This window comes from Suncus etruscus, chromosome 13 (genome assembly GCF_024139225.1).
Source record: "Suncus etruscus isolate mSunEtr1 chromosome 13, mSunEtr1.pri.cur, whole genome shotgun sequence".
Classification (NCBI taxonomy): Eukaryota; Metazoa; Chordata; class Mammalia; order Eulipotyphla; family Soricidae; genus Suncus; species Suncus etruscus.
Window position 1 is genome coordinate 53,349,035 of NC_064860.1, and position 21,969 is coordinate 53,371,003.

Below are 21,969 nucleotides of genomic sequence, written 5' to 3' on the forward strand. Positions count from 1 at the left end.
AAATCTTATTCTCTTACATCTGCAAATACAGAAATTTATTATAAGAATATAAATAAGTACATTTTTAAATATGTAGTCATCATATTTTGCTGTTCTTTCTGAACAAAGTGAGTCACTTATATGTTTCCATTATATATATTTTCAAAGTATGATTTTATTTAATTGCTAAATTATAAAATTTAGAATAGTAAGAATTATGTATAGGAGAGTTACTAAGAGTTCAAGGTGCATGCTTGGCAAATCTGCTGATTCTTTTTTGATTGCTGGAACAACATAAAATTCCTAGAGCATTGCCAGGAGTGACCAACGAGAAGATAGCCAAGACTAATCCCTAACTATCATCAGGTTCATCACCCAAAAAATAAAAATATTAGAAATATAACAAGATTTGGGGGCTGGAGTGATGACGCAGTGGTAGGGAGGTTGCCTTGCATGCTGCTGACCTAGGATGGACCATGGTTAGATCCCCCGGCATCACATATGATCCCCCAAGCCAGGAGAAATTTCTGAGCGCATAGTAAGGAGTAACCCCTGAGCATCATCAGGTGTGACCCAAAACTCAAAGTCAAAACAAACAAAAACAACCCCACAAGATGTTATGATTTTATGGTTGTATGTTTGTATATTGTGCAGCTATTTGACATAGTTATACACAGAGACTGAAAAAAGAGACTGGTATTGGTGGTCAAATAGTATCTTTATTAGGACTTCTGCTTTTTATAATCAATATTATTTTCTGGTCTACATAATTATTAAGAAGGGTATAATTATTAAGTAGAATATAGCAGATGACTATTAACAAGGATAGTCATGAGTGATGAAAAGAAATAGGGAAACAAAGTAAATAAACTGGGAACAAAACTAAAGATGTTCTCACTGCAATGGGATGAAACCCAGATAATTGCAGAAAAAAACCAACTATGTTTGTCTGCAACTTAGTCTGTGAGTATATGGGTGTGTGTGCCAGGCTCCAGGTCATTTTGGCAGGCCTAACCTTATTTTCTGGAACCTTTGTATGGATGCCAGAAATATTGAGCTTGTGTCATACTCCAAAATATGCTAGCTAAGAAATGATTAAGAAATACCCATATCCAGGGACCAGAGAGATAGATTGGAGATAGGATGTTTACATTCCATGCAAAAGGACAGTGTTTCAATTCCTGGCATCCCATATGGTCTCCCCGAGCCTGCCAGTAGCGATTTCTGAGCTTAGAGCCAGGAGCGTAGCTGGGTATGACCCAAAAACCAAAAACCAAAAAAATAAAATAAAATAAAATAAATAAAAAAAAGAAATATCCATGACCAAAATAAGTAATTCAAATAAAATAGCATTACTTATTTTAGATAATGAATGACAAAATAGCGCATTCAAAACTAGCATCATGCACATATAGTAAACTATCTAATTACATTATCAATTATTAAAGTAACAGAGTTAACATTGTGCTACTTGATTCTGTGGATCATCTCAGTTGCTTTTTCCTCATTCTGCAGAAGCCAGTTTAGGACAGTCAGACTTTGAATCAATGCCTACTAATACCAAGAAGAAATGAAGAGACAATGTTATTGTTCTTAAAACTTAAAAGCAAGGAAAGGCCCATATTATTTCTGTTACCACTATTATACAAAAGTCCTAATGGTATCACTAAGGTAAAAAAGGATAGAAATTCTACTATTTTAAGAAAAAATTTTAAAAAATCAAGAAAAAGAAATAAAATTCTAACTACATATTAAGTAACTGCATGCAGAGCCAAGTCTAATTTCTGAGCACATTTAGTGTGGCCCAAAAACAAACAAAACTTACAGATATGGTAATAATTGGTGGTGGGAATGTTGCATTGGTTAAGGAGGGTGTTCTTCTTTTTCAACATAATATTGATTTTATTATATATATATTTATTTTTATAAATATTTACTTATTGTCTATTTTATACATGATATTTATATATTAATTATATATTATATATTAATTATATATATATATATGCTATTTACAATGGCCAGACCCTGGAAACAACCAAGATGCCCTTCAACAGATAAATGACTAAAGAAACTGTGGTACATATACACAATGGAATGCAGCCGTCAGGAGAGATGAAGACATGAAATTTTCCTATACATGAATGTACATAGAATCTATTACGCTGAATGAAATAAGTCAGAGGAAGAGAGACACACACAGAATAGTTTCATTCTTTTATGAGTTTCAAGAAAAATTAAAGACATTATTTTAATAATGCCCTGAGACAATAGAGATGAGGGCTGAAAGGACCGGCTCACAATATGAAGTTCACCAAAAAGAGTGGTGTGTGCAGTTAGGGAAATAACAACACTAACAACTATCATGACAATCTTAATGAGTGAGGGAAGTAGAATGCCTATCTCAAATACAGGCAAAAGATGGGAAGGACGGGGAGAGGGGGAAATTGGTGGTGAGAACGTTGCACTGGTAAAGGGGGGTGTTCTGTTTATAACTAAAACCCGACTACAATCATATTTGTAATCATGGTGCTTAAAGATTCTATAAAGAAAATAATGATTTTAAAGTGAGAATTTTCTATGTGAAATGCACCTGGGCTAAGGCTAAGGTTGATGTGCTCAGACATTTATAAATTCTTGTATTATTATTAACATTACATAACTGACACTAAAGACATTTGTCCTGGGTCACTACTCTCTTTCTTGCTTTCTCGAAGAAAACATATTAACTAATCTCTTCCTTGAAGGTAGTATATATTTCTGTATGACTTTGACATTTTATTTGTATATGTATCTCTGAAGCTTTGGTATATTGATATTTTTATTGGAGTGTGTGTATGAGTTGGCATTTCTTTGTATTTTCTCTTTTGTAATTTGTAAAACTTGAGTTTGTGGCTTGTTATTTTCAATAAATTTGTGAAAATTTTTATTCTAGTTTCTTAAAAAATTTGTGCCACTTTATGACTTTTCTCCTTGTATGTATATTAAATCTTGATAATTGACATTATCAGCAAGCCCTATCTTTTTCTTAAAACATATTCTTTTTGTGTGTGTGTGTGGTTTTTGGGTCATACCCAGCAGTGCTCAGGGGTTTTTCCTGGCTCAGTGCTCAGAAATTGCTCCTGGCAGGCACGGGGGACCATATGGGATGCCAGGATTCGAACCGATGACCTTCTGCATGAAAGGTAAACGCCTTACCTCTATGCTATCTCTTCGGCCCCCTTAAAACATATCCTATACTTTATCTTGGTAGTTATTTTCTATGAACCTACTTTCTAGTCCAGCAGTTTTTTCCTTTAATTGTGTTTACCTTTGGTTTAATCAATCCACTTGGTTATTAAGGGGGGGGGTGTTCTTTACATGACTGAAACCTAATCACAATCATATTTGTAATCAAGATTTTTAAATAAAGAAAAAAATTTAAAAGATGTGTGCATCAAGTCATATATTTGAGACAAAATTTAGAACAACTATTCAGCAAAATATAGTTTGGATCTGATATCTAATTGTAAAATAGGTCTCCTGTTCATTGGGATTTTTATGGTTGTTTTGGGCTTCAAGAGTTGATCTAAATTGTTTGGAAGCAATCTTTAGCCTCTAGACCCTAAAATATTTATTTACAGAAAAATATGTGACCAATATCTTATTGTTAAATACTCAATTTTTCTTTTTCTTTTCTCTTTCTTTTCTCTTTCTTCTTTCTTTCTTTCTTTCTTTCTTTCTTTCTTTCTTTCTTTCTTTCTTTCTTTCTTTCTTTCTTTCTTTCTTTCTTTCTTTCTTTCTTTCTTTCTTTCTTTTTTCTTTCTTTCTTTCTTTCTCTCTCTCTTTCTTTCTTTCTTTCTTTTTTCTTTCTTTCTTTCTTTCTTTCTTTCTTTCTTTCTTTCTTTCTTTCTTTCTTTCTTTCTTTCTTTCTTTCTTTCTTTCTTTCTTTCTTTCTTTCTTTCTTTCTTTCTCTCTCTCTCTCTCTCTCTCTCTCTTTCTTTCTTTTTCTCTTTATTTCTTTCTTTGTTTCTTTGTTTCTTTCTTTCCTTTCTTTCTTTCTACTTTCTTTCTTTCTTTCTTTCTTTCTTTCTTTTTCTTTCTTTCTTTCCTTCTTTCTTTCTTTCTTTCTTTCTTTCTTTCTTTCTTTCTTTCTTTCTTTCTTTCTTTCTTTCTTTCTTTCTTTCTTTCTTTCTTTCTTTTTCTTTCTATCTTTCTTTCTCTCTCTCTCTCTCTCTCTTTCTTTCTTTCTTTCTTTCTTTCTTTCTTTCTTTCTTTCTTTCTTTCTTTCCTTTTTTTTTTGCTTTTTGAACCACACCCTGTGACACTCAAGGGTTACTCCTACTATGAGCTCAGAAATCTCTCTTGGCTTGGGGAATCATATGGGATTCCAGGGGATCTAACCAAGGTATGTCCTGGATTGGCCACATGCAAGGCAAGTGCTCTAAGGCTGTGCTATCTCTCTGCCCCCTAGTTTTTCTATATTTCAATGTTCATTCTGTCTGCTGAATTGAGAACAGCTTGAAGAGTATTAGAGAGTAAAACTTAGGTAGTATTGATTTCTAGAATTAGTGCTCATGTGTCCTGGTATGTGTGTTCAATTTTGGGGCTTGGTACAGTCTCTTGATGACAACAAATTATCAGTAATAGGGTTGCTATTCCTATAAGAAGTCAAATTTCCACAATGGTCCAACTCTGTGGGATTAAGATTATTTCTTCATTGCCATGAAGTGCTCCACTCCTCTTTCTTTATTTTTTCTTTAAAATTTCCACTCCTTTTCCATTTCTTATAGTAAGTTAAACCTTTCCTGATGTCAATAAAACGTCAAGAATATTAGTTGTGTTGGGTGAATTCAGATTTAACACCACTTATAGTGCTTTCTACTTCAGTCTAGCATTAACTGATTCTGAGAGTGAAGTCATACATAAATGCATTAAAATTACAGAACAGTCTAGATTGATATTCTAGGCAGGGGTGGTGAACAAGTTCGACACAAAGAGTCAAAATTTTAGGGCCGGGCGGTGGCGCTGGAGGTAAGGTGCCTGCCTTACCTGCGCTAGCCTTGGACGGACCGTGGTTCGATCCCCCAGTGTCCCATATGGTCCCCCCAAGCCAGGAGCGACTTCTGAGTGCATAGCCAGGAGTAACCTCTGAGCGTCACCAGGTGTGGCCCAAAAACCAAAAAAAAAAAAAAAAAGAGTCAAAATTTTAAACTGAGAATCAGAGAGCCACACCACGCAGTGAACCGCCAAAACACTCACACAAAAGCATATAATTTTAACAATAATATATTTGACACATATTGCATTTTGCCGTTTTGAGTGAGGGTCAAAATCCTGCAGTGATGGTGAGGGTATGCTGCGTCCTCCACACTAAGAACTAAGGGCAAGATGTGACACAACATGTGACACACGGGTCCCCCACTCGTTAGCCCATGCAGTTGTTTCTTAGGGATGGGAGATGGAAACGGGATGCCGCAGCCTGGGGGCGGGACTCCCCACTCGGAGATCTCTCCTCAGAGGTCCCTCGTCAGAAGCAGCATAACAAAATCCAAACTTGGCAAAGAGCCACAGTATACAAAACAATGATAAGAGGCAAAGAGCCGCAATCATTTTGGCCGGGAGCTGCATGCGCCACCCCTGACATATGGCATTATTTAATATGAAGTTACAACATGATAAGGGTGGAAATACTCTCAAATGACCTTCATTATCAATATGATTCCTATGAGAGTCTACGGAACTGATTTTGTGTTGAATAGAAATGGACAAATTTGAAGTCACACTTGCATTCTTTATTACCACCTTATATTAGGCCACAAAAACACAAATTAAAAACAGCTAAGGCACTAGTAGAGGCCAAACAGGGCTGAAACACGACAACATAGACTGGCCAAGCCATGTCTCTCATAGAACTCCAGTGGGATAGGGGGATGAAGTGAGAGGGGAACATTACTAAAATCCACATTCATAACACAACAGAAACTGTAGGAAAGCAGAGTAGAAGTCCACCAAGGATAATGTTTGAAGAAAATACTTTAGAAGGCCCCTAATGTGAACCAGCTCTCTAACGTCCCAGATAATGACTTTATAGACACCATGATGAGGATGTTTAAAGAGCTCAAAGAAATGATGGTACATAGAGAAAAAGAAACGTCAATAGAATAAAAGTGATAATGGAAATGAGAAACAACAGAATTTAGAAACATGTTAGGTGAAATGAATGGAAGTTCTAGGTAGCTGAATAATGCAAACAAGAATTAAATCAATAAAGATGAGATATAAAATTCTCTAGAAAATATTAAATGAAAAACAAGTTTTCTTGAACAATAGGACAATAAAATTAATAAAAAAGAAAAGAATCAATAAAATCCCAAATGAGACTTAAAGAATATTGTCTCAAATAAATTAAAATAGAAAAGTCTAAGACACATTGTTATAAAGACAAAAGCCATGGACAAAAGTACTGAAAGCAATGAGATCAAAGATGGATCTACATGGAAAAGATCTTCATGAGATCCACTGCACCTTATAAATGAGTCTGTAAAGGCTCTAAAAGAAGAAATACCCTACCAAGAACACTCTAGCTATAATTTTACTCAGATCTGAAAGACTGAAAAAAATATATAGCTTCAGAAGTTTGGAAATTTTTGTTGTTGTTATTTTTTCGTAGATCATGATGGTGGCACTTATGACTTACTGCTGATTTTGTGCTCAGAAATTGCTCCTGGCAGGCTCAGGGGACAATATGTGATGTCGGGATTAGAACCACCTTCCATCCTGGCTCCATGCAAGTCAAAGACCCTACTGCTGGGATATCTCTCTGGCTCCATGTCTATTAAAACCAGTTTTGTAAGAAGCATTGAAGGATCATCTGTAAGACACAAGCAGACTTTACAAACATGGATAATTACTACAAAATGATGTCAATAAATTTCTTCCTTGAAATACTTATCATCAGTGACCTGAACCTACCATTCAGGAGCTATAGAGTGGATCAATAGAACAGAAAACAGAATTCTTTTTATTTGGGCTGGGTGATGGGACAGACCTGGTGACACTCAGAGGTTACTCCTGGCTATAGGCTCAGAAATAGCTCCTGGCTTGGAGGACCATATGGGATACCAGGATTCTAATCCAGGTTTTCCTGAGACAGCCATGTGCAAGGCAAGTGCCCTATCACTGTGCTATACTCTGGCCCCAGAAAACATAATTCTTTATTTATATATTTTTGCTAAATACCAGAAACATATTAGGAAATTCATGGATAGGGAAGACTCTAATTGAAAGACTGGTAAAAAATCCTACAGGCAAATAATTGCCTTTAAAAAGATGGGGTCTTGGGCTAGAGCCATAATATAGAAATGAGAGGAGAGGTAAAATTAGAGAAGGAGAACCCAAATTTGCCAGCTTCTTGAGCCTTTTTTATGTATTTTAAATGAAAATCATGGGGCTGGAAAGATAGCATGGTGGTAAGGTGTTTGCCTTGCATGTAGAAGGACGGTGGTTGGAGTCCCAACATCCTATATGGTCCCCCCCCCCCCGAGCCTACCAGGAGCAATTTCTAAATGTAGAGCCAGGAGTAACCCCTGAGCACTGTCGGGTGTAACCCAAAAAACAATAATAAATAAATAAATAAATAAATAATGAATAAAAATTTATCATCTATTCTTTTATAAGAAATGTTGCCATTGGATTCTCTGCATTTTAATATGAACTCAAACTGTTTCTACTTTTTAAAAAATTGCCTAACATCTGATAAAATTTAGCTCAGTGTGCATCTATTGTCTACCTTTGACTAATCAACAAAGCATTAAATATTGGGGGCTGGAGAGACAGTATTGCAGGTAGGGTGCTTGCCTTTTGCACACTGATCCAGTTTGTTTTCTGTAGTCTTCTGGTCCATTGAGCACTGCAATAACTAATACCTGAGCAGAAAATCAAGAGCATATCCAGAGTATATCTAGGTGTGGTCCAAAAGTTTTAGTAAATATGACAGTGCAGGGGCCGCAGCAGTGGCTCAAGCAGTAGGGTGTTTGTCTTGCATGTGCTAAGCTAGGATAGAACGTGGTTCGATCCTCTAGCGTCCCATATGGTTCCCTAAGCCAAAAGTGATTTCTGAGCACATAGCCAGGAGTGGCCCAAAGAGAAAAAAAAAAGACAGTGCAGAATACATGATAACTTTTTACCTCATACAATGTGAAAATATGTAATCTACTAATTTTTCATAGTAAAATGACATATATCATGTCTGTGCTAAATATATTGTGTTGCAAGTGGCTGACCTAGGTTTGATACCTGGAACCTTATATAGTGTCCTGAATATTGCAAGGAATAAATCCTGGATGCAGAGCCAGGATATAAACCCTGTGTAGTGATAGGTTTGACACCCAAACAAACAAAATCAAAAGTATTATGCATGCTTTATCTATTTTATAAGGTCCAATGAGAGGAATGGTAAAATATCAGATAAAAATAGGAAAGTTATGGCATTTTTCTTGCATGAGTCTATCAGGGCTTATTCACTACCATTACATATGGCCCATGAGAAACAGCAGAAATAATTCCTAAGTGCAAAGGCAAGCATAGTCCTTGAGTTTTGCCATGTGTGGCCCAATTTCTCCTCTAAAAAATAAATTGAATGTTAAAAATTTATGTGTTTAAAATTGAGTTTAAAACGAGAACATTTGATTTCTAAGTTATTAAATAAGAGGTATGTAAAAGCACACCAAAAATCTCAGAAATGCAACATATAAATATTTACAAAAGTGTGCACTTATTTTAAATAATCATCCAGATCTCAACCTTGCTGTGCAGATGATCCATTACTACAGAATTTCTCAGTACTTTCAGTTCTGCAACAGATTATATATATATAATATATATATATATATAATAATAATTATATATATATATATAATAATAATATATATATAATCAGTCTATATCAGGTCTGAGAGTGAAATACAAAAGGTTGCATTTGCTAATGTAGTTTGAAATCATAAGCTCAAATTAAACTAATTTAGTTTCCCAAGCTTAAAATTAGAAAAACTCTCTGAATATCTCACTATGTATGTTTATTCATGACAATTTTAGTAATGTTATATTTGTTCTCTTGTTGTTCACTGATTGACTCACTGTGAGAATTCTATTTTGTGCTGTTAAATAAATAAATAAATAAATAAATAAATAAATAAATAAATATAGAAATAAGGGATGCTTTATAAGCTATTCTCTCATTATTTTGTTAATATTTGTTTCAGTTAATGAGACACTGAAACTATCTAGCAAAAATATTTCAAACTCCTTACCTGTGAATAAAAATAACTAAACCATTTTCAGGAAAGTTTCAATGAGAAACAAACACAAACAAAAACTTCTGTTGATTAATTCACTTGGCCTTATTTTTTCCAACTTGTTAACATCAATAAATCTTTATATACTTATACACTATAAAAATTCATAGTTTAACATATTTCTTGTTATGGAAGAAATGAAATGACCAGCAGAGATTATTGACATACCTGTACTTGTTTCCACAGCAAAGGAAGTTATGAATTGAACATCACACAGTAAGTATATCATTTACTAGTGTCTCAAAATTAGCTTGCTAATTATAAAAGCCTGAGATATTAAACTTCCCTATTGAACACACCCAATCTCACACACACAAGCACACACACATACACACACACACACACACACACACACACACACACTTCTTTAATCCTGTCTTAGGGTTCTTGACTTGTAAATTTATTAGCTCCTTATGGTTCGAGCTTCAGTAGAGTCTTTTGGCTGTTGTTACCTTGAGAATATGTTTTTTCTACTTAAAGCCACTGGCTTTGCTGCTTGACTTCTTACTGTTGGCCCTGGTATTGGACCAGATGTGAGTTTAGTAACTTAAATGAAAATAATAAGCAGAAATTTCACGGGGTTAGAGTGATAGCACAGCGGGTAGAAAGTTTGCCTTGCATGTGTTCCACAAGGGTTCAATCCCCAGCATTCCATAAGGTCCCCGAGTCCGCCAGGAATTATTTTTGAGTGCAGAACCAGGAGTAAGGCCTGACTGTCACTAGGTGTGACTCAAGAAATAAAATATCAGAAAATTATTAAAACATTTTCTTGGGATTTTCAATTTCTGTTCTTTCTGTTCAAATGTTCTCATAATTATTCTTCAAGCAATCCCCCTTCTTTTCATATAAAGATAAATGTAATAAATCATTTTACTGAAATATTTATAAATACTATAACAATTAACATTATTTTTAACCAGAACAATTAAATATACTAAAGCAAATGTTTATAGAGTTTTATAGAGTTTATAGAGTAGTCATATGTATACCATTATATTTTTTAAGGTTTCAATAATAGTTCACCTTATTTACAAATATAAAATTTCTCTTAAGGGCTCCCTGTGTGTGACACCAGGCGGGGAAAATCCGCGAAAGTACACCAGCCCAGTGGGGCTCAGCTGTGAAAGACTGTGAGTGTGACCTGTCTATGTCTGTCTACTGTCCTCTTGCGTGAAACTCTTGCGAGTGGGGCAAAAAGAGCCTCCAGAAACCTCGCTCGCCCAGACGCCATTTTCAGGGAGGGACTTCAGAGCATAAAAACCGGCTAACCTTTGCAAAAGCTGGCTCACTGTGTGTGACACCAGGAGGGGAAAATCCGCGAAAGTACACCGGCCCAGTGGGGCTCAGCTGTGAAAGACTGTGAGTGTGACCTGTCTATGTCTGTCTACTGTCCTCTTGCGTGAAACTCTTGCGAGTGGGGCAAAAAGAGGCTCAGAGGAGCACGGCCGCGTAGCGAAAGAACTCCATTGCAACAAGAAGGAAAAATCACACTAAGAACGGCGCTATATCACAGAAGCAAACATTTCTCTCTGGACTGTCTTCTCTGTTGCATGCTCGGGCCTAAGATTTGACCCAGTGTGAGGCTTCATCCACGGAGGACTCCCCTCCCTTAGAGGCAAGTCAGCCCATCCAGAAAGGGAGGAGCCAGAGGAGTGTGCTGCCTACATCATATAGACAATGAATACCACCACAACACGTAGAAAAACCCACAATACAAGTGTGACAATGGGGAAACAACGCAGGCCAGCATCAGACATAGAGAATGAAGATGACAATTCTGAGGACCAGATAATGACTGAACAACTAATCAACCTCTCAGATAAGGACTTTAGACTAGCAATATGGAAGGTGCTCAACAGACTCCAAGAAACCATGGATCGAGTTGAACAGAACACTAATAAGAACCAAGAAAATATGAAGGCAGAAATGACAAAACTCCAAACTGAAATAACATGTCAACTAACAGGACTGAAAAAGTCAGTAAACGAAGTGAATGACAAAATGGATAAGCTCTGGGACAGGGTATTAGAAGCTGAGAATAGACTCGGTGCTGTGGAAGATGAGATACATAACAATTCCATACAGCAGGAGAGATTGGACAAAAAACTTAAAGCAAATGAGCAGACAATGGAAAAATTAGTCAAAGAATGGGAACAGACAAAAATAGAAGTCTATGATAAGATCAACAGAAACAACTTAAGAATCATTGGAGTCCCAGAGACCCAGGAAGAAAATTTCCAGGAAGAATCAATGGTCAAGAACATCATTAAAGAGAAACTTCCAGAGCTAAAGAATATATGTGATCAAATCCTGCATGCCCGAAGAGTACCAACCAAAAGAGACCCCAGAAAAACCACCCCAAGACACATCCTAGTCACAATGACAAATCCCACAGATAGAGACAGAATTCTGAAAACAGCAAGATCAAAAGGGGAAATCATGTTCAAGCAAGCTTCCCTGAGATTTACAGCAGACCTGTCACCAGAAACGCTCAATGCCAGAAAGCAGTGGTGGGATATTGTGACAAGACTGAATGAAATGAATGCTTCTCCCAGAATACTATACCCAGCAAAACTCACTTTCCGGTTTGATGGAAGAATACATGGTTTCACAGACAAAAAACAGCTCAGAAACTTCACAGACACAAAACCAGTCTTAAGAGAAAAACTGAAAGACCTAATCTAAGACAAGACTACCCAAAAGACACCAAATTTTGAAATAAATATGGCGTTAAATCCCAGGACAATTCTTTATCTCAACGTCAATGGACTAAATGCACCAGTTAAGAGACACAGAGTGGCTAAATGGATCAAAAAACTCAATCCAACCTTCTGCTGCCTACAAGAAACGCACCTGAATAGTCAGAACAAACATAGACTCAAAATAAAAGGCTGGAGAAAAGTTATCCAAGCAAACAACACCCATAAAAAAGCTGGAGTGGCCATACTAATATCAGATAATGCAAACTTTATACTCAGGAAGGTTGTAAGGGACAAAGACAGACATTTTATATTAATCAAGGGGTACGTAGAGCAGGAAGAATTCACTCTCCTAAACATATATGCACCGAATGAGGGGCCAGCAAAATATTTAATACAACTGTTGACAAATCTGAAAAATAATATCAACAACAACACAATAATTGTGGGGGACCTTAACACGGCTTTGTCAACACTGGACAGGTCAACCAGACTGAAACCCAACAAGAATATACTAGACCTGAGGAGAGAAATGGAAGAAAGAGGCCTAGTGGATATATATAGGACACTCCATCCCCAGAAACCTGGATACACATTCTTCTCCAATGTACATGGGACATTCTCCAGGATAGACTACATGCTGGCACATAAAACATACCTCCATAAGATCAAGAGGATAGAAATTTTGCAGGCTACCTTCGCTGACCACAAGGCTCTGAAATTATTTGTGAACTCCAAAGGGACTCAGAAGAAACACTTTAACACCTGGAAGTTAAACAGCCTCATGCTCAATAACCAGTGGGTCCGAGATGAAATCAAGGAGGAAATAAAAAGGTTCCTGGAAACAAATGACAATAAAGACACAAACTCTCAGAACTTATGGGACACAGCAAAAGCAGTACTGAGAGGAAAATTTATAGCTTTGCAAGCACACATCAGGAAGGAAGAAGGAGCTTACCTGAGTAGCTTAATGACACAGCTAATAGAACTAGAAAATGCTCAACAAAAGGACCCAAGAATAGGAAGACAGAAGGAAATAACAAAGCTGAGAGCAGAAATCAACGAAGTGGAAACTCAAAAAACAATCCGAAAGATCAACAAAAGCAGAAGTTGGTTCTTTGAAAAAATAAACAAGATTGATAGACCACTGGCAAACCTAACAAAGAAAGAGAGAGAGAGAAACTTGATAACTCGTATCAGGAATGAAAAAGGAGAGATCACTACTGATATGACAGAGATTCAAAGGGTAATCAGAAACTACTTTGAAAAACTCTACGCCACTAAAAATGAGAACCTAGAAGAAATGGATAAATTCTTGGACTCTTATAATCTTCCACGGTTGAAGGAAGAGGATGTAGCATATCTAAACACCCCCATCATCATTGATGAAATTAAAACAGTAATCAAATGTCTTCCGAAAAACAAAAGCCCAGGTCCAGATGGATTCACTAATGAATTCTATCAAACTTTCCAAGAGGAACTACTGCCAATCTTGGCAAGACTCTTTGATGAAATTGAACAAACAGAAACACTTCCAAATAGCTTTTATGAAGCCAACATCACCTTGATACCTAAACCAGACAGAGACGCTACCAAAAAAGAAAATTACAGACCAATATCACTGATGAATGCAGATGCAAAGATCCTCAACAAAATCCTGGCAAATAGGATTCAATGCCTCGTTAAGAAGATCATCCACTACGATCAAGTAGGTTTCATCCCAGGAATGCAAGGCTGGTTTAACATCCGTAAATCTATCAACATAATACACAATATCAATAACAAGAAAAATAAAAACCACATGATCATATCAATAGATGCAGAGAAAGCATTTGATAAGGTCCAACACCCATTCTTGATCAAAACTCTCAGCAAGATGGGAATGGAGGGAACCTTTCTCAATATAGTGAAGGCCATCTACCACAAGCCAGTGGCAAATATTATCCTCAATGGAGAAAAACTGAAAGCCTTCCCTCTAAATTCTGGCACAAGACAAGGCTGTCCTCTCTCACCACTCCTATTCAACATAGCACTGGAAGTACTTGCTATAGCGATTAGGCAAGAAAAGGATATCAAGGGAATCCAGATAGGAAAGGAAGAAGTCAAGCTCTCACTGTTTGCAGATGACATGATACTCTACTTAGAAAACCCTAAAGACTCTATCAAAAAGCTTCTAGAAACAATGGACTCATATAGCAAGGTGGCAGGCTACAAAATTTACACACAAAAATCAATGGCCTTTTTATATACCAATAGTAATAAGGATGAAATGGACATTAAGAAAACAACCTCATTCACAATAGTACCACACAAACTCAAATATCTTGGAATCAACTTGACTAAATATGTGAAGGACCTATACAAAGAAAACTATAAAACTCTGCTCCAAGAAATAAGAGAGGACACACGGAAATGGAAACACATACCCTGCTCATGGATTGGCAGGATTAACATCATCAAAATGGCAATACTCCCCATGGCATTATACAGATTTAATGCCATCCCTCTAAAGATACCCATGACATTCTTCAAAGAAGTGGTCAGACACTTTTGAAATTCATTTGGAACAATAAACACCCTCGAATAGCTAAAGCAATCATTGGGAAAAAGAATATGGGAGGAATTACTTTTCCCAACTTTAAACTGTACTACAAAGCAATAGTTATCAAAACAGCATGGTATTGGAATAAGGATAGGTCCTCAGATCAGTGGAATAGGCTTGAATACTCAGAAAATGTTCCCCAGAGATACAACCATCTAATTTTTGATAAAGGAGCAGGAAATCCTAAATGGAGCAGGGAAAGCCTCTTCAACAAGTGGTGTTGGCACAATTGGATAGCCACTTGCAAAAAATTAAACTTAGACCCCCAGCTAACATCATGTACAAAGGTAAAATCCAAATGGATTAAAGACCTCGATATCAGCCCCAAAACCATAAGATATATAGAACAGCACATAGGCAAAACACTCCAGGACATTACAGGCATCTTCAAGGAGGAAACTGCACTCTCCAAGCAAGTGAAAGCAGAGATTAACAGATGGGAATATATTAAGCTGAGAAGCTTCTGCACCTCAAAGGAAATAGTGCCCAGGATACAAGAGCCACCCACTGAGTGGGAGAAACTATTCACCCAATACCCATCAGATAAGGGGCTAATCTCCAAAATATACAAGGCACTGACAGAACTTTACAAGAAAAAAACATCTAACCCCATCAAAAAATGGGGAGAAGAAATGAACAGACACTTTGACAAAGAAGAAATACAAATGGCCAAAAGACACATGAAAAAATGTTCCACATCACTAATCATCAGGGAGATGCAAATCAAAACAACGATGAGATACCACCTCACACCCCAGAGAATGGCACACATCACAAAGAATGAGAATAAACAGTGTTGGCGGGGATGTGGAGAGAAAGGAACTCTTATCCACTGCTGGTGGGAATGCTGTCTAGTTCAACCTTTATGGAAAGCGATATGGAGATTCCTCCAAAAACTGGAAATCGAGCTCCCATACGATCCAGCTATACCACTCCTAGGAATATACCCTAGGAACACAAAAATACAATACAAAAACCCCTTCCTTACACCTATATTCATTGCAGCTCTATTTACCATAGCAAGACTCTGGAAACAACCAAGATGCCCTTCAACAGACGAATGGCTAAAGAAACTGTGGTACATATACACAATGGAATATTATGCAGCTGTCACGAGAGATGAAGTCATGAAATTTTCCTATACATGGATGTACACAGAATCTATTATGCTGAGTGAAATAAGTCAGAGAGAGAGAGAAAAACGCAGAATGGTCTCACTCATCTATGGGTTTTAAGAAAAATGAAAGACACCCTTGTAATAATAATTTTCAGACACAAAAGAGAAAAGAGCTGGAAGTTCCAGCTCACCTCAGGAAGCTCACCACAAAGAGTGATGAGTTTAGTTAGAGAAATAACTACATTTTGAACTGTCCTAATATTGAGAATGTATGAGGGAAATGTAGAGCCTGTTTAGGGTATAGGCGGGGGTTGGGTGGGGAGGAGGGAGATTTGGGACTTGGGTGATGGGAATGTTGCACTGGTGATGGGTGGTGTTCCTTTTATGACTGAAACCCAAACACAATCATGTATGTAATCAAGGTGTTTAAATAAAAAAATTATGCATTAAAAAAAATTTCTCTTAAAATGCCAAATATAAATTGACAGCAAATTGAATCTACATGTTGTAATATTTTAAGAAAAAATGCATGGTAACTTATAATTCTTAAATAAGGGAGGCACCAAGACCAAACATTTGCAAGATTACTAAGTAGTAGGCTAGGTACAGAGGGGACCACATATTCTAGCAGCACTGGGGGTGAGGAAAGAGGATATGGGAGGTACGACAAAAACGGAGGGGTAGGGAGGACAAATTGGTAGTGGGAATCCCCTCTGATTTTATGTAAATATGTACCTAAAGTATTATTGTCAACAATATGTAAGCCACTATGATCAAAATAAAAATTATATTTAAAAATTGCTGTTTAATTTATTTTAATATTTAAGCACATTAGAAGACTTATTTTATTTCCTATCATGTAAAGAATATTAATGTTGGCTTTACACCTATTTTTCAAATAAACAATACACTCTGAATAGACTTTTATCTTGTAAAACACAAGGAATTCCAAGGATTCTGACTGACATGACTGACATTTGAAGTATTCATGATAAGCCTTTTTTAAAAAAAATAGCTAAAATCTTATTACTTTTAATTTTTCTTAATATTAAAGTAAATATGTGTAATTAATAAATTTTCGTAATAATTATAAAATTATCTCTAACAAAAAAGACAGTCAAATTAAATCCCCACATTAATTGACTTTATTTATTTATTTTTTTATTATTTTTTTTTATTTAAACACCTTGATTACATACATGATTGTGTTTGGATTTCAGTCATAAAAGGAACACCACCCATCACCAGTGCAACATTCCCATCACCCAAGTCCCAAATCTCCCTCCTCCCCACACAATCCCCGCCTGTACTCTAAACAGGCTCTACATTTCCCTCATACATTCTCAATATTAGGACAGTTCAAAATGTAGTCATTTCTCTAACTAAACTCATCACTCTTTGTGGTGAGCTTCCTGAGGTGAGCTGGAACTTCCAGCTCTTTTCTCTTTTGTGTCTGAAATTTATTATTGCAAGAATGTCTTTCATTTTTCTTAAAACCCATAGATGAGTGAGACCATTCTGCGTTTTTCTCTCTCTCTCTGACTTATTTCACTCAGCATAATAGATTCTGTGTACATCCATGTATAGGAAAATTTCATGACTTCATCTCTCGTGACAGCTGCATAATATTCCATTGTGTATATGTACCACAGTTTCTTTATCCATTCGTCTGTTGAAGGGCATCTTGGTTGTTTCCAGAGTCTTGCTATGGTAAATAGTGCTGCAATGAATATAGGTGTAAGGGAGGGATTTTTGTATTGTATTTTTGTGTTCTTAGGGTATATTCCTAGGAGTGGTATAGCTGGGTCGTATGGGAGCTCGATTTCCAGTTTTTGGAGGAATCTCCATATTGCTTTCCATAAAGGTTGAACTAGACGGCATTCCCACCAGCAGTGGATAAGGGTTCCTTTCTCTCCACATCCCCACCAGCACTGTTTGTTCTCATTCTTTGTGATGTGTGCCATTCTCTGTGGTGTGAGGTGGTAACTCATTGTTGTTTTGATTTGCATCTCCCTGATGATTAGTGATGTGGAGCATTTCTTCATGTGTCTTTTGACCATTTGTAATTCTTCTTTGTCAAAGTGTCTGTTCATTTCTTCTCCCCATTTTTTGATGGGATTAGATGTTTTTTTCTTGTAAATTTCTGTCAGTGCCTTGTATATTTTGGAGATTAGCCCCTTGTCAGATGGGTATTGGGTGAATAGATTTTCCCACTCAGTGGGTGGCTCTTGTATCCTGGGCACTATTTCTTTTGAGGTGCAGAAACTTCTCAACTTAATATATTCCCATCTGTTAATCTCTGTTTTCACTTGCTTGGAGAGTGCAGTTTCCTCCTTGAAGATGCCTGTAGTCTCAATGTCCTGGAGAGTTTTGCCTATGTGTTGTTCTATATATCTTATGGTTTGAGGTCTGATATCGAGGTCTTTAATCCATTTGGATTTTACCTTCGTACATGACGTTAGCTGGGGGTCTAAGTTCAATTTTTTGCAAGTGGCTAGCCAGTTGTGCCAACACCACTTGTTGAAGAGGCTTTCCTTGCTCCATTTAGGATTTCCTGCTCCTTTATCGAAAATTAGGTGATTTTATGTCTGGGGAACATTTTCTTAGTATTCAAGCCTATTCCACTGATCTGAGGGTCTGTCCTTATTCCAATACCATGCTGTTTTGATAACTATTGCTTTGTAGTAAAGTTTAAAGTTGGGGAAAGTAATTCCTTCCATATTCTTTTTCCCAGTGATTGCTTTAGCTATTCTAGGGTGTTTATTGTTCCAAACAAATTTCAAAAGTGCCTGATCCACTTCTTTGAAGAATGTCATAGGTATCTTTAGAGGGATAGCATTGAATCTGTATAATGCCTTGGGGAGTATTGCCATTTTGATGATGTTAATCCTGCCAATCCATGAACAGGGTATGTGTTTCCATTTCCGCGTGTCCTCTTTTATTTCTTGGAGCAGGGTTTTATAGTTTTCTTTGTATAGGTCCTTCACATTTTTAGTCAAGTTGATTCCAAGATATTTGAGTTTGTGTGGCACTATTGTGAATGGGGTTGTTTTCTTAATGTCCATTTATTCCTTATTACTATTGGTGTATAGAAAGGCCATTGATTTTTGTGTGTTAATTTTGTAGCCTGCCACCTTGCTATATGAGTCTATTGTTTCTAGAAGCTTTTTGGTAGAGTCTTTAGGGTTTTCTAAGTAGAGCATCATGTCATCTGCAAACAGTGAGAGCTTGGCTTCTTCCTTTCCTATCTGGATTCCCTTGATATCTTTTACTTGCCTAATCGCTATAGCAAGTACTTCCAGTGCTATGTTGAATAGGAGTGGTGAGATAGGACAGCCTTGTCTTGTGCCAGAATTTAGAGGGAAGGCTTTTAGTTTTTCTCCATTGAGGATAATATTTGCCACTGTCTTGTGGTAGATGGCCTTAATTATATTGAGAAAGGTTCCTTCCATTCCCATCTTGCTGAGAGTTTTGATCAATAATGGGTGTTGGACCTTGTCAAATACTTTCTCTGCATCTATTGATATAATCATGTGGTTTTTATTTTTCTTGTTGTTGATGTTGTGTATTATGTTGATAGACTTACAGATGTTAAACCATCCTTGCATTCCTGGGATGAAACCTACTTGATCGTAGTGGATGATCTTCTTAATGAGGTATTGAATCCTATTTGCCAGGATTTTGTTGAGGATCTTTGCATCTGCATTCATCAGCGATATTGGTCTGTAATTTTCTTTTTTCGTAGCATCTCTGTCTGGATTAGGTATTAGGGTGATGTTGGCTTCATAAAAGCTGTTTGGGAGTGTTTCCGTTTGTTCAATTTCAAGAAAGAGTCTTGCCAGGATTGGTAGTAGTTCCTCTTGGAAAGTTTGAAAGAATTCATTAGTGAATCCATCTGGGCCTGGGCTTTTGTTTTTGGGCAGACTTTTGATTACCATTTTTATTTCATCAATGGTGATGGGGGTGTTTAGATATGCTACATCCTCTTCCTTCAAACGTGGAAGATTATAAGAGTTCAACAATGTATCCATTTCTTCCAGGTTCTCATTTTTAGTGGCATAGAGTTCTTCAAATAGTTTCTGATTACCCTTTGAATCTCTGTCATATCAGTAGTGATCTCTCCTTTTTCATTCCTAATATGAGTTATCAAGTTTCTCTCTCTCTCTTTCTTTGTTAGGTTTGCCAGTGGTCTATCAATCTCGTTTATTTTTTCGAAGAACCAACTTCTGCTTTCGTTGATCTTTTGGATTGTTTTTTGGGTTTCCACTTCTTGATTTCTGCTCTCAGCTTTGTTATTTCCTTCTGTCTTCTTATTTTTGGGTGCTTTTGTTGAGTACTTTCTAGCTCTATTAGCTGTGTCATTAAGCTACTCAGGTAGCTCCTTCTTCCTTCCTGATGTGTGCTTGCAAAGCTATAAATTTTCCTCTCAGTACTGCTTTTGCTGTGTCCCATAAGTTCTGAGAGTTTGTGTCTTTATTTTCATTTTTTCCAGGAACCTTTTCATTTCCTCCTTGATTTCATCTCGGACCCACTGGTTATTGAGTATGAGGCTGTTTAACTTCCAGGTGTTAAAGTGTTTCTTCTGTGTCCCTTTGGAATTCACAAATAATTTCAGAGCCTTGTGGTCAGCGAAGGTAGTCTGCAAAATTTCTATCCTCTTGATATTATGGAGGTATGTTTTATGTGCCAGCATGTAGTCTATCCTGGAGAATGTCCCATGTACTTTGGAGAAGAATGTGTATGCAGGTTTCTGGGGATGGAGTGTCCTATATATATCCACTAGGCCTCATTCTTCCATTTCTCTCCTCAGGTCTAGTATATTCTTGTTGGGTTTCAGTCTGGTTGACCTATCCAGTGTTGACAAAGCAGTGTTGAGGTCCCCCACAATTATTGTGTTGTTATTGATATTGTTTTTCAGATTTGTCAACAGTTGTTTTAAATATTTTGATGGCCCCTCATTTGGTGCATATATGTTTAGGAGAGTTATTTCTTCCTGCTCTACATACCCCTTGATTAATATAAAATGTCCCTCTTTGTCCCTTACAACCTTCCTGAGTATAAAGTTTGCATTATCTGATATTAGTATGGCCACTCCAGCTTTTTTATGGGTGTTGTTTGCTTGGATAATTTTTCTCCAGCCTTTTATTTTGAGTCTATGTTTGTTCTGACTATTCAGGTGCGTTTCTTGTAGGCAGCGGAAGGTTGGATTGAGTTTTTTGATCCATTTAGCCACTCTGTGTCTCTTAACTGGTGCATTTAGTCCATTGACGTTGAGAGAAAGAATTGTCCTGGGATTTAATGCCATCTTTATATTGAAATTTGGTGTGTCTTTTGGTTACTCTTGTTTTAAATTAGGTCTTTCAGTTTTTCTCTTAAGACTGGTTTTGAATCTGTAAAGTTTCTGAGCTGTTTTTTGTCTGTGAAACCATGTATTCTTCCGTCAAACTGGAAAGTGAATTTTGCTGGGTACAGTATTCTAGGTGAAGCATTCATTTCATTCAGTCTTGTTACAATATCCCACCACTGCTTTCTGGCATTGAGTGTTTCTGGTGACAGGTTTGCTGTAAATCTCAAGGATGCTTGCTTGAATGTAATTTCCCCTTTTGATCTTGTTGTTTTCAGAATTCTGTCTCGATCTGTGGGATTTGTCATTGTGACTAGGATGTGTCTTGGGCTGGTTTTTCTTGGGTCTCTTTTGGTTGGTAGTCTTCAAGCATGCAGGAAACATATATTCTTTAGCTCTGGGAGTTTCTCTTTAATGATGTTCTTGACCGTTGATTCTTCCTGGAAATTTTCTTCCTGGGTCTCTGGGACTCCAATGATTCTTAAGTTGTTTCTGTTGATCTTATCATAGACCTCTATTTTCATCTGTTCCCATTCTTTGACTATTTTTTCCATTGTCTGTTTATTTGCTTTAAGTGTTTTTCCAATCTCTCCTGCTGTATGGAATTGTTATGTATCTCATCTTCCACAGCACCAAGTCTATTCTCAGCTTCTGATACCCTGTCCCAGAGCTTATCCATTTTGTCATTCACTTTGTTTACTGACTTTTTCAGGCCTGTTAGTTGACATGTTATTTCAGTTTGGAGTTTTGTGATTTCTGTCTTCATATTTTCTTGATTCTTATTAGTGTTCTGTTCTACTCTATTCATGGTTTCTTTGAGTTCTTTGAGCATATTCCATATTGCTACTCTAAAGTCCTTATCTGAGAGATTGATTCATTGGTTGGTCGTTAAC